The following is a 13,868-nucleotide window of genomic DNA, read 5'->3' on the forward strand; positions in this document are numbered from 1 at the left end:
AAATCACAGTTCAAATACGATTCTGGCACAGTTCTTAGGCGCACATGACCTGATTTTCAGGCTTAAGTAGATCCTGTTCGTGACGCCAAAATTGTCGGAGCCCACCCCAAGGGCTAGGGGAACTTGGTACTGGGCCCTTTGGTTCTCAAGGGGGATGTCACGGTGGCTGACCCGGTCCGTGGCCCTGGGGGAAAGGTCTTTAAAGGGATAATGTTCATGACACCACCTGTGGTATATGGTCAGGATGACTGACGCTGCTTAGGGGTCCGCTGGGATGATGTTATGGCAGCTAGATGGTATACCTTCCCACAGGTGAAGTATGTCCCCAGGGCTTCCCAGTGAGTAGATGATGGATGGTGTGAGGCGCAGTGAATAACAAGGACACAAGGTTGCAGTCTCTTTACCTTTACTGAAGGCTTCAGTGTCCACAGTCTAGAGCACCAGATCACAGGGCAGGCAGAGTCCGGCCGGTCTGAAGGCAAATCCAGAGTCCACTTATCCAGGTGGAAATCAGTAACCTTCCTCTAGCGCCTGAGTGTTGTAGTCCCTCCCTGCTGAGCTTCTCGGTGAGGTCCTCACAACTATTGTAGATGTAATATCTCTTTCTCTCTGTCCCCCTTATGGATAGGATAGGACAAACCCGTATGACTGATGGCCTGAGGCTTTTTACAGGGACTCTAGCATGCCCCAGCCTCGACAAGTTGCCACCATGCCTCCTGGGTAAAAGGTCGGGCAACTAATATGGAATTAGCTGTTCTACCGGTCTCTGGAGCCAGGCTTGGAGACGATGAATCCCTCGGTGTTCCGGCTACCGGATTCTGCACCTCAGAAGGAGGCAGCCTGTTGCAGGGCCGAACTCCTTCTGGTTTCCTCCCCTTGTGCTATGACTTCGTTTCTCACTCTCTGCAACGCAATTCCCCTCAATGTCTCTTTCTTTGGATGCTGCCGCATGTGGGGCAGGCGCAGCTCTGTGGCCTTCTGTCTAGGCCTCCGACAGGATCCCACCCCTGTCAGGGACCCACTACCTGAGTGGAGTTCAGATAGCTGCTCACTGGGTGAAACCCAGCTCGCTTCTGCCTAACTTCCTATCCAGACCACCAGTTTTACCTAATTGTGAAGAGTGCCCTACTAAATAGGAGCATAGCTCCCACTGATGGACTGGAGTGTGAAGTGTGTTGTGTGGTTTGTGATACCAGGTAAAGTGATCTCCTTTATTGCCTTCAGACATAACATCACTCCCCCTGGTGGAAGAATGACATTACTGCAACGACCAGGACCCTGGGGTGCTGCATCGTAGCCTGGGGGCAAGTTGTCAGAAGCGGTCGGAGCCTGGGGGCAGGTTGTCAGAGGCTAGAAGAGCCCGGGGCAGGTTGTCAGACGCTGTCGGAGCCTGGAGGAAAGTTGTCAGAGGCTGGAATTGCCCGGGACAGGTTGTCAGAGGCTGGAATTGCCTGGCGCAGGTTGTCAGAAGCGGTCGGAGCCTGGGGGAAGGTTGTCAGAAGCTGGAATTGCCCAGGGCAGGTTGTCAGAGGTTGGAATTGCCCAGGGCAGGTTGTCAGAAGCGGTCAGAGCCTGGGGGCAGGTTGTCAGAGACTGGAATAGCCCGGGGCAGGTTGTCAGAGGATGTAGGAGCCTGGGGCAGGTTGTCAGAGGCTGGAATTGCCCAGGGCAGGTTGTCAGAGGCTGGAATTGCCTGGGGCAGGTTGTAAGAGGTTGGAATTGCTCGGGGCAGGTTGCCAGAGGCTGTTGGAGCCTGGGGGAAGGTTGTCAGAAGCGGTCGGTGCCTGGGGGCAGGTTGTCAGAAGCGATCGGAGCCTGAGCAGGTCGTCAGAGGCTGGAAGAGCCCGGGGAAGGTTGTCAGAGGCTGTTGGAGCCAAGGGGCAGGTTGTCAGAGGCTGGAAGAGCCCAGGGCAGGTTGTCAGAGGCTGGAAGAGCCCGGCGCAGGATGTCAGAGGCTGTCGGAGGCTGGGGGCAAGTTGTCAGAAGCGGTCGGAGCCTAGGGGCAAGTTGTCAGAAGTGATCGGAGCCTGACCAGGTTGTCAGAGGCTGGAATTGCCCATGGCAGGTTGTCAGAGGCTGGAATTGCCCGGGGCAGGTTGTAAGAGGCTGGAATTGCTCGGGGCAGGTTGCCAGAGGCTGTCGGAGCCTGGGGGAAGCTTGTCAGAAGCGGTCGGTGCCTGGGGGCAGGTTGTCAGAAGCGATCAGAGCCTGAGCAGGTTGTCAGAGGCTGGAAGAGCCCGGAGCAGGTTGTCAGAGGCTGGAAGAGCCCGGGGCAAGTTGTCAGAGGCTGTTGGAGGCTGGGGGCAGGTTGTCAGAGGCTGGAAGAGCCCAGGGCAGGTTGTCAGAGGCTGGAAGAGCCCAGGGCAGGATGTCAGAGGATGTCAGAGGCTGGGGGCAGGTTGTCAGAAGCGGTCGGAGCCTAGGGGCTAGTTGTCAGAAGTGATCGGAGCCTGAGCAGGTTGTCAGAGGCTGGAATTGCCCATGGCAGGTTGTCAGAGGCTGGAATTGCCCGGGGCAGATTGTCAGAGGCTGGAATTGCTCGGGGCAGGTTGTCAGAGGCTGTCGGAGCCCGGGGGCAGGTTGTCAGAAGCGGTCAGAGACTGGGGGCAGGTTGTTAGAGGCTGGAAGAGCCTGGGTCAGGTTATTAGAGGCAGTAGGGAGCCTGGGGCAGGTTGTCAGAGGCATTCTGAACCTGGAGGCAGGTTGTCAGAGGCAGTAGGGAGCCTGGGCCAGGTTGTCAGAGGCTGTCGGAGCCTGGGGTCAGGTTGTCAGAGGCAGTAGGTTGCCTGGGCCAGGTTCTCAGAGGCATTCGGAACCTGGGGGCAGGTTGTCAGAGGAAGTAGGGAGCCTGGGGCGGGTTGTCAGAAGCTGTCAGAGCCTGGGGTCAGGTTGTGAAAAATGGAAAGCTGAGGGGGGCTTCATGGGGATGGGGGGACTTTTTTGCACTTTTAGAAACTGGGTTGAGGTCTGTGCAGTAAAATACAATGGCGTCATGGTCATGAAATGTTGTGTTGCCGTGCAATAATTGGAGTCTTTCTAATCCCTTGTTTTTATCCCAAAAACATTCAGTAAAACTGAAGGGAAGCTCTCACTGTCTTACACCAGGTCTCTCTTCAAAGAGGATTTTTTTTCCAAAATCTGAAGACGCTGGATTGACGTCCGTGAAGCAAAGGGTGTTTGTGCGATGGCCGTAAGTCTAGCGGTGCAGTGCAGTTGATGGCACTTGATGGCACTTTCTGTAGGATTTTGGGTGATGTATGCGAGGCTGCCACTCGGAGACCCAACTTTTGCTGGCCATAGCAGAGGGGGTGTTGTGTTTTTTTAGAGCAAATGGCACATGCTGGGGCTTGCAATAGTTCACCTAATCAGCTTGGAAGCACAGTGCCACATTCAATGCCAAATGACTGGAGTTGTAAAATGGCTGCAATTGTCGGGTGTTTTCAGAGCTTTGCTGTGCGGCCTAGAGAAGATTCCTCAAAAATCTGTCAAAAGGGCCCAGAAGGGCCACCCCTACTCTAATTTTTGAGGGTACCCTCAAGTCCCTACACTGCACATGCAGTTTCCAAGAAGCTCCATATGGAGGGGTGCTTAGTGCAGCGCCCCAGAGATCTAGTCATTGCAGTATGACACTCTGCCGCTAAGAGGAGTGATGGTACGTCTGATGGCACTAAAGGAGTTCTGACCAGGTATCACAAACACACATGACACTTCACACTCCGGCCACCAGGTGGAGTGGTTCTATCTAGTAGGCCACTCTTCACACTCTGGTAAAACTGCGGGTTGGACAGGAAGTTAGACAGAAAGAGCCCGGGAGAGTTCGAGAGAGGACCTGTCAGGGGTGGGATCCTGACAGCGGTCTAGAAAAGAGAACAGATCGTTACAGAGCCGCCCCTGCACTACCTGGCGGCGGTATTCTAAGAAAGGACAAGAAGCGAAGTTGATTGTGGAGAAGTGAGAAGCGGGATCACAGTGTAAAGGAGATAGAGCCAGTAGGAGTCGTGCCGTGAGACCGAGGCAACATCCTTCTGAGGCGCATAGCGGTGGCCGGAGCACCAAGAAAGTAAGAGACTTTACGCATTACTTCAACACGGCAGGACAGTTAATTATAGGTTGGCTGTCTCACCTAAATCACCTAAGCAGACAAGGGAGGCAACTGTGGGAGAGGGGCGTCTCTAGGGTCCCAGAATAACTCCAGGCCTACCCGTCATACGGGTGCGTCCTAACCATGTCATCTGGGGGACGAAGAGAGAGAGAAAGAACAACAAACACAGACACAACAGTTGTGAGGACTGTCCCGTGGTGCTCAGCAGGGAAGGACTACAACACACAGGCGCTAGTGGGTAAGCACTGATTTCCACCTGCAAAGGAAACTCTAGATGTGCCTTCGGACCGTCCGGTCTCAGCCAGCCCTGTTAGCAGTGCTCTGGATTGCGGATCCCAAAGCCTTCAGTAAAGAGGTAAAGAGACTGCAACCCTGTGTCCTTGTTATTCATCGCGCCTCGCACCACGCATCACACCATCACCTTTCATTGGGCGCCCCTTAGCAGAGTCACGGACCAGGTCTAGCCACTGTGACGACCCCAATTCAGAGACTGAGGGGCTCGGTATCGAGAACTCGTGGCCCTGTGTCTGGGGGTGCTCCACTTAGCTGTGACCAAAGGACTGGCGAGACTGTCGTTTCCCATAGGATGTTGGGTGATAATTGTTGGGTGGCCACTTGGAGATGGCCCCTTCCAGTGGTAGCCCACTAAAACGGTTACGGCAGGAGTGGAGATTTCTTTTCACATGGCTCATTTTACACCTATAATAGATAGACAAAGGAAACGCCTTAATTATGGTAATTTCTGCAAAATCCAGCACCCCATTATCCACCGACAGAGACAAGCATGGCTTGCTTCTTTTGGCCTGGTTCACAGTTTGCCATAATTGCTGGATATATGTAATTTTGATGCCAAATACTCGGCTTTAAAATATATATGTATCTACTATATAATTGTCTAAGAGTCACTTCCGTCTGTCTGTCTGTCCTTCTGTCACGGTTATTCATTCGCTGATTGGTCTCGGAAGCTGCCTGTCATGGCTACCGCGACCAATCAGTGACGGGCACAGTCTGGAAGAAAATGGCCGCTCCTTACTCCCCGCAGTCAGTGCCTGTCGCCCGCATACTCCCCTCCGGTCACCGCTAACACAGGGTTAATGCCGGCGGTAATGGACCGCGTTATGCCGTGGGTAACGTGCTCAGTTATTGCCGCTATTAACTCTGTGTGTCCCCAACTTTTTACTATTGACGCTGCCTATGCGGCATCAATAGTAAAAAATGTAATGTTAAAAATAATAATAATAAAAAAAAACCTGCTATACTCACCCTCCGTGGTCGCTCGCGCCGGCCGCCATCTTCCGTTGCAGGTTCCGGTGGCAAAGATGGTATGGGAGAAGGACCTGCCATGACGTCACGGTCATGTGACCGCGACGTCATCACAGGCCCTGTGCGAGAAGGACCTGCCATGACGTCACGGTCATGTGACCGCGACGTCATCACAGGCCCTGCGCCTGCGCTACAAAGACCTGCCATGACATTACGCTGAATTGCCAGCTTTTCTATAGAACACCGCTGCATATTTCTCGCAAGTCATACTGTTTGTCCGTTTATAATCCGTATTTTTCTCGCCCCCATAGACTTTCATTGGCATATTTTTTGCGCAATACGGTGACAAACGCAGCATGCTGCGATTTTCTATGGCCGTAGAAGACCGTATAATACGGAACAATAAAATACGGCAGATAGGAGCAGGGCCATAGAGAATCATTGTACCGTATACAATCCGTATTTTCTGCCCCTCTCATACGTCCGTAAAACTCGCTAGTGTGACGCCGGCCTAATAGATGGACAATGGAAACGCCTTAATTATGGTCATTTCTGCAAAATCCAGCACCATATTATATACCGACAGAGACAAGCATGGCCTTGCTTCTTTCGGCCTGGTACGCAGTGTACCATAATTGCTGGATATGTGTAATTGTGATGCCCAATACACAGTTTAAAATATATATATATATATATATATATATATATAAAGGATCTTGTATCCGAAACGTTGTAACGCCATTCAGGCAATAAAGTCCACACTTTTTCTTTATTTTTTGTGCTGCTTTTCTTTTTTTCCTATATTGTTAGAAGTCATTGGACTACTGGCTGGGAAAGCTCTGCACTCCATCAGGTATTTTGTAGATGCTGTTCCAATTTTTGCTTATATATATATACTAGCTGAAGAGCCCGGCGTTGCCTGGGCATAGTAAATATCTGTGGTTAGTTATAGCACGTCACTTCTCTTATTTTCCCATCACGCCTCTCATTTTCCCAATCACATCTTTAATTTTCCCCCTCACATCTCTCATTTTCTCCCTCACACCTCTCATTTTCTCCCTCACTCCTCTCATTCCCGCCTAACACTTGTCATTTCGACCTCACATCTGTTATTTTCCGATCACTACACTATTTTCCCTCACTCCTCGCACTTAGTAACCCGATATTTACCCTGGTTACCATTGTAAATGTAAAAAAAAAAAACCACTACATACTTACATTTCGGTGTCCGTTGCGTCCCCGGCGTCCGCTTCCCTGCACTGTGTAAGCGCCGGCCGGAAAGCAGAGTGGTGACGTCACCGCTGTGCTCTGCTTTACGGCCGGCCGGCGCTGACACAGTATGCAGGAGGAGTGCAGGGAAGCGGACGCCGGGGGACGCGACAGACACCGGAATGTAAGTATGTAGTGGTTTTTTTTTTACATTTACAATGGTAACCAGGGTAAATATCGGGTTACTAAGTGCGGCCCTGCGCTTAGTAACCCGATGTTTACCCTGGTTACAAGTGAAGACATCGCTGGATCGGCGTCACACACGCCGATTCAGCGATGTCAGCGGGTGATCCAGCGACTAAATAAAGTTCTGGCCTTCTAGCTCCGACCAGCGATGTCACAGCAGGATCCTGATCGCTGCTGCGTGTCAAACACAACGATATCGCTATCCAGGACGCTGCAACGTCACGGATCGCTATCGTTATTATTCTAAAGTTGCTCAGTGTGAAGGTACCTTAAGGAATTCAGGGGCCGTGCATATCTAATTTTCTCAATTTTAGTGCTTTAAAAGTGGTCAGTGACCTTCATAATGATGGAATAAAATAGAACTCATACAATCAGGTGCAAAAAAACACATTTATGAACCACTAGATGGTGGCCCGATTCTAACGCATCGGGTATTCTAGAATATGCATGTCCCCGTAGTATATTGCCCTGCCACGTAGTATATTGCCCAGCCACGTAGTATATTGCCCAGCCACGTAGTATATTGCCCAGTCACGTAGTATATTGCCCAACGACGTAGTATACAGCACAATGGTCCCCCATTTATAGTCCTCCCTTCAATGAATTAAAGGTGAAATGCTGCATTGAATCGAGAACGACAAACATTGTGCAGAAAACAAGCACACCTTGTATATTGCCCAGTCACGTAGTATATTGCTCAGCCACGTAGTATACAGCACAGAGCCACGTAGTATATTGCCCAGCGACGTAGTATATTGCACAGCGACGTAGTATACTGCCCAGCCATATAGTATATTGCCCAGTCACTTTGTATATTGCCCAGCCACGTAGTATATTGCCCAGCCACGTAGTATATTGCCCAGTCACGTAGTATATTTCCCAGCGACGTAGGATATTGCACAGCGACGTAGTATATTGCCCAGCCACTTAGTATATTGCCCAGCCACGTAGTATATTGCCCAGCCACATAGTATATTGCCCAGTCACGTAGTATATTGCCCAGTCACGTAGTATATTGCCCAGTCACGTAGTATATTGCCCAGTCACGTAGTATATTGCCCAGTCACGTAGTATATTGCCCAGTCACGTAGTATATTGCCCAGCTACGTAGTATATTGCCCAGTGACGTAGTATACAGCACAGGCACATAGTATATTGCCCAGCGACGTAGTATACAGCACAATGGTCCCCCATTTATAGTCCTCCCTTCAATGAATTAAAGGTGAAATGCTGCATTGAATCGAGAACGACATTGTGCAGAAAACAAGCACACCTTTGTTTTCCTGGTGAAATTCTCTATACGATTGACATATCACACGCTTGGGGGGAAAAAAAATTATACCCCCTGTTCCCTGTCACAATGGCCGACATTTTCATATTTTTGCTGGATAGCTCCACAGCCTAAGCACACAGACACTAGACATTTTAGGGGATGAAAGCCAAGGAAGACCCCTGGGTTTTCTTCCCCTTAAAGGGCTAGCGTGCAGGACCTATGACCGCCGAGCGGTGACCCCCAGAGTTTTGGCATGTTTTTTTCTCCTAGGCATGCATTGGAATCTTTTGGATGGAGGGTCGCTGTTTGGGGCCAATGTCTCTGGAATCCCAAGTCTCAGCTGGTCACGGGAGGTCTTAATATTTGTGGGAGAGTCTGTCCTCCCACCACCTGAAATATCTAGTGTCTGTATGCCACTGCCATGGAGATACGATCAATTTGCTCCCTGTGCAGAACGCCATTGATTTAGGACTGAGATTTTTTTTTCACCCTCGTATAAAGTCACATAATAAAATGGAGTAGGGGGAATGAGATTTCTGTTATCTACTATATAATTGTCTAAGGGGTACTTCCGTCTGTCCTTCTGTCTGTCACGGATATTCATTGGTCGCGGCCTCTGTCTATCATGGAAATCCAAGTCGCTGATTGGTTGCCGCAAAACAGCCACGACCAATCAACGACGGGCACAGTCCGGAAGAAAATGGCCGCTTCTTACTCCCCGCAGTCACTGGCATTATATAATTCACAGTTCTCATGCGCTGTTGCCCTGAGTTGGTGGTGTATGAACCTCTTCAGATGCTTTAAGTAATTGCATATTGTCTGGGATGTCAGCTTCAAATCCTCTAGCTTGTTAAAAAATGAGATCGCCCTCTCGATGTCCAGCACAACTGGGGGACCAATGATAAGGCTCGTATGGAATAGATTCTTCTAGAACATGCCCTTATGTGTCATTAAGCAATCACAGCCTACTGTAGTCTGAGATTCATTGGAGGGAGGAGTCTAGATAAGGGGCCAATAAAAAGGCTTGTAAGCAATAGATTTTTAGAACTTGTCTCTTTTGTGAGAAGTTTACAAGCAGCTTATTCATAGGTCCTTCAAGCCTTGACACACAGTGGATACAATGGCATCTTCAGCAAAAGAGTAAGTATATTTCGAACCCCCAGCAGTGTTTAAAGAAAAAAGGAATGTAGTCAGCTTACCGGTCTTAGACGAAATCCCCAGACCTACCAACGCCCAGCACGGTTCGGGGTGAGCGCCCACAGCAAATGAAGACAAAAAGAGAAATGATCCAGCTGGAGGTGGAGGCTGTTCAGACTTTGTGAGACTTTATTAGACAACTAAAGCGATAAAAAGTTCTTCAACAAGAAAAATCTTTACATAGCAAACACCTGGCACACCAGTGAGGAGGATCAACGCGTTTCAACTATGAAGTCTTACTCATAGATCATAGATCATGACCGAACCGTGCTGGGCGTTGGTAGGTCTGGGGATTTCGTCTAAAGGTACCGTCACACTTAGCGACGCTGCAGCGATACCGACAACGATCCGGATCGCTGCAGCGTCGCTGTTTGGTCGCTGGAGAGCTGTCACACAGACCGCTCTCCAGCGACCAACGATCCCGAGGTCCCCGGTAACCAGGGTAAACATCGGGTAACTAAGCGCAGGGCCGCGCTTAGTAACCCGATGTTTACCCTGGTTACCAGCGTAAAAAAACAAACAGTACATACTTACATTCAGCTGTCTGTCCCTTGCCGTCTGCTTCCTGCACTGACTGCTGGCCGTAAAGTGAAAGTGAAAGCAGAGCACAGCCACAGCGGTGAGTCACCGCTGTGTGACTCACCGCTGTGCTGTGCTTTCACTTTCACTTTACGGCCAGCAGTCAGTGCAGGAAGCAGACGGCAAGGGACAGACAGCTGAATGTAAGTATGTACTGTTTGTTTTTTTACGCTGGTAACCAGGGTAAATATCGGGTTACTAAGCGCGGCCCTGCGCTTAGTTACCCGATGTTTACCCTGGTTACCAGTGAAGACATCGCTGAATCGGTGTCACACACGCCGATTCAGCGATGTCTGCGGGGAGTCCAGCGACCAAATAAAGTTCTGGACTTTCTTCCCCGACCAGCGACAGCACAGCAGGGGCCTGATCGCTGCTGCCTGTCACACTGGACGATATCGCTAGCGAGGACGCTGCAACGTCACGGATCGCTAGCGATATCGTCTAGTGTGACGGTACCTTAAGACCGGTAAGCTGACTACATTCCTTTTTTCTTTAGTTATTCATTGTGAGTTTTTTAGTCGTGCTACTACCGAGTCTGTTATCCCTCTGAATCTGACTTTAAGCCCAGCAGTGTTTATCTTAATGTTTATGAGTTGTTCCCACTTTCTCCTGTGATCACAGTTTGTTTGTGTTTGGCTGGGTCCACACGTGGTGTGAAAACACCCTGTTCTGGCACACATCAATGTATTGAATTCAGAGTCTCTCTGCCTACATTATGCTGCTCTCAGATGAGGTAGCAAAAACCTGATGAAGGATCCCTTTAACCCCTTAATGACAGCCAATACTCTTTTAACTGACCTGAGATATTAGAGAATAGCCTCCCCATACAGGTGACAATCCAGCATCTGTCGGTTGTGCACTATAGCTGACAACTTGCTGTATCAGCCACGATCAGTGTTTGCACCGTCCAAATTTGTTTAACCCCTTAGATGCTGCTGTAAATAGTGACTACATCATTATATATGGTTAACAGAGTGTGGGGGCTTCTTCTTCATCCCAATTGGTGCCCTCAGATCATGATTTTGTGGTCCTGATGTTTGCCATGGCAATTCATGACCAAATAGCAGCATTAGCATCTGATGGCTGTTGTAACCTGTTCAGAAGTTAGAGACATTTAGGTGGTAAAAATACACATTTTCATTTCTGTCATACCACTTTGCATTAATTCCTGTAGAGCACCTGAAGGGTTAATAAACTGCCTGACTGCAGTTTTTGATATGTCAGGGGGTGCTGTTTTTAAAATGGTATTGGTTTCCCAATATTTGAGACCCCTAAAGTCACTTCAAACATGACTAAGTCCCTAAAAAAAATAAATTTAGTCAATTTCCTTAAAAAAATGAAAAATTGCTGCTACATTTTTAAACCTCCTAAAATGCTAACAAAATAAAATGACATTTTACAAATGGTGCTGATGTAAAGCCGACATGTGGGAAATGTTTTTTATTAATGGTTTGCTGTGGTATGACCATCTGGATTAAAGGGATGATCATTCAAATTTTGAAAATTGCTAATTTTTTTTACATTTTTCTCAAATTTTTGATATTTTTTTTATAAACAAACACAAAACATATTGACCTAAATTTACCATTATCATAAAGTATAATGTGTCACGAAAAAACAGTATAAGAATCACTGGGATTTGTTGAAGCGTTGCAGAGTCATTACCACATAAAGTGACACTGGTCAGATTTCAAAAATTTGGCTCCATCACTAAGGGGTTAACAGTGAAACATTGTAAAGTGTTTTGGTATGCGGTGTCACTGTTTTGGGTCAATTTCTCTTGAACCACATATCGTAGCTAGTCTGGGTAGCTCCTCTAGTTTATTGCCGAGGATGTAAGAATTTCACAGTCCTAAATGACTGCCATTCTGCATAGGGAGCCAATTGACTGTTATGGCTTGGGTTGCTGCGACTTGCGGTTCTGGAGAAGCAGGGCCATAATCACAATTCTAATCCAAATGTGTAGGTCTCGTCTGTTCTGGTACATGTATGTCTATTAAAGGTGAATGCAAAGTATAAATACTCAGGAGCGACCTCTGCTGTCTGTCAGAAGGGGCAGCCAGGAATCAGGGACTTGGTTACAAGGGGCAGGGGGACATGCTGCTGCACTTTCCACGAGTCCTGGCGGTGCTGGTCACATGATCAGCTATGAAGGAGGAGATGGAGACTGCCTTGACCTGGGGAGAGTGAAGCAGTGGCCATTAGTAGATGTGAATTTTCACCTTAAAATTTGGTGTGAATTTACTATCACAAATGTGACTTAGCCTTTATAATTCCAACCCTGCATTACAAACCTTGCATTTCTATTTTTATAGGTTGTCTAGGATGCCCATGACCTGTCCCATCTGCCACAGAGTAACAACCATACTCGCCAAACATCTCAGGCGGCGGTGTGGTAAGTTTGACACGGACGACCAGAGAAAAGCTACTTTGGCAACCGCGAGGCAGAACCTCATGAAAATTGCATCAAAGAGAGGGACCATCAACTATGAAGACATAATGTCTCTTGGGTCCTTAGAGAACTGGGTTCCTTTCCTGGAGAATAGAGGATTCCTTGTGTTAAACAAGCCAACGGCCAGGTATGTACCCCATTTGTCCACCTATGCCTCGAATATCTACTTGTCCGGTAATCAATTTGCTTTTCATAATTTACAGGACTCCCCAAGATGCAGAGACTCAGACACCTTCCACCAGTACTGAGCAAGCACCTACGGAGGAATCTCCAGCCCCTATGGAGCAGGATAGAGAACGCAATTTCCAAGCCAGCTTGAGGTTAGAATATATATGTGCTCTTGGCCTCGCTCATCCCTGACACCTGTTGCGGTGTATATACACAGGAAGTATATGCGTCCTAGTGTGTGTTTATCATTTTACAGGATGCTCCAAGAGTCGCCAACTGTCAGTGCCCACGGTGTGGCGGGATCTCCAGCCCCTATGGACCCTGAAGACTTTGGTGACAGATTGGAGAATGACGAGCCTATCGGAAGTATCCAAGTCGTGGGAGATTGACGAGAGGTCAGAGTATATAAATTGGGGGTGGGGGGAATTTTCTTAGCTTTATGCAGCTGTGCATGTTGATTCACTCACCCCTGGTACCTGTTGCAGTGTATGTACACGGGAAGGATACATGCTCATCTTCTAATGTCTTGTAAATGATAAACTGCTAACAATCTCTTCCAGCCAATCCTGTGACAGCAACATTGCTGATCCAGTCGAAGCTTCTGAAGATGTGTCTGCGGAGATACCTGCCGCCGGTGCGGACCCGGGACAAGCACCTGTGGACATGCCTACCTGTGCGGACCCAGGTCAAGCACCTGTGGATCTCGCAGAAGAAACGGGTGACTCTTCAGCAATGGAAAATGAGGATGAAGAGGGTCCCAGTACCTTGGATTCGCGAACACAGAAGTTAGTTTATGGGCAATATATTTTCATGGCTTCTTATGGTTTCTAAAATATCTCAACGTTGGCTTGCTGTTCTTTCCTCCAAAATTATAGAATTCTGCGGATAAAATGGTCAACTGATGTCAGAAAAAGATGAAGAATGCAGGTCTTTATAAGCGTCATCCACTAAGTCACCCTATATTGCAACAGTTTGCTGATTATTTAAAAAACACCTTATGCGTTCAAAACTACAAACAAGAAGTTGAGAACGTCGCAAGGTTCCTTTATTATATGGACCCAGAGCAGGTGACCTTGAACTTTGTGCTGGACATCGAGAGGGCGATCTCATTTTTTAACAAGCTAGAGGATTTGAAGCTGACATCCCAAACAATATGCAATTACTTAAAGCATCTGAAGAGGTCCATACACCACCAACTCAGGGCAACTAATCTGGCGCATGAGAACTGTGAATTATATAATGCCTTCAAAATATTTAAAGGTGTGACAAAAGACATCCAGACTAGGCTGTCCAAAGGAATTTCAAAGGAGGTTGTTGTCAAAAGGTGAGTTATGAGCTATTATGATTTGTGTATATTTCCTAACAATAAATTCTTAATC

The 13,868-nt window shown here is 48.2% G+C and overlaps 1 long non-coding RNA gene across 1 annotated transcript; it reads left to right on the forward strand.

Moving 5' to 3' along the window:
• Positions 1 to 4,402: 4,402 nt before the first annotated feature.
• Positions 4,403 to 12,622, forward strand: LOC138667320 (uncharacterized). The gene is made up of 3 exons (XR_011318711.1): positions 4,403 to 4,457; positions 12,185 to 12,448; positions 12,525 to 12,622. It is a non-coding gene; the product is annotated as an uncharacterized lncRNA (long non-coding RNA).
• The last annotated feature ends 1,246 nt before the right edge of the window (positions 12,623 to 13,868 follow it).

The sequence above is a fragment of the Ranitomeya imitator genome, chromosome 2 (assembly GCF_032444005.1).
Source record: "Ranitomeya imitator isolate aRanImi1 chromosome 2, aRanImi1.pri, whole genome shotgun sequence".
In the NCBI taxonomy this organism is placed as follows: domain Eukaryota; kingdom Metazoa; phylum Chordata; class Amphibia; order Anura; family Dendrobatidae; genus Ranitomeya; species Ranitomeya imitator.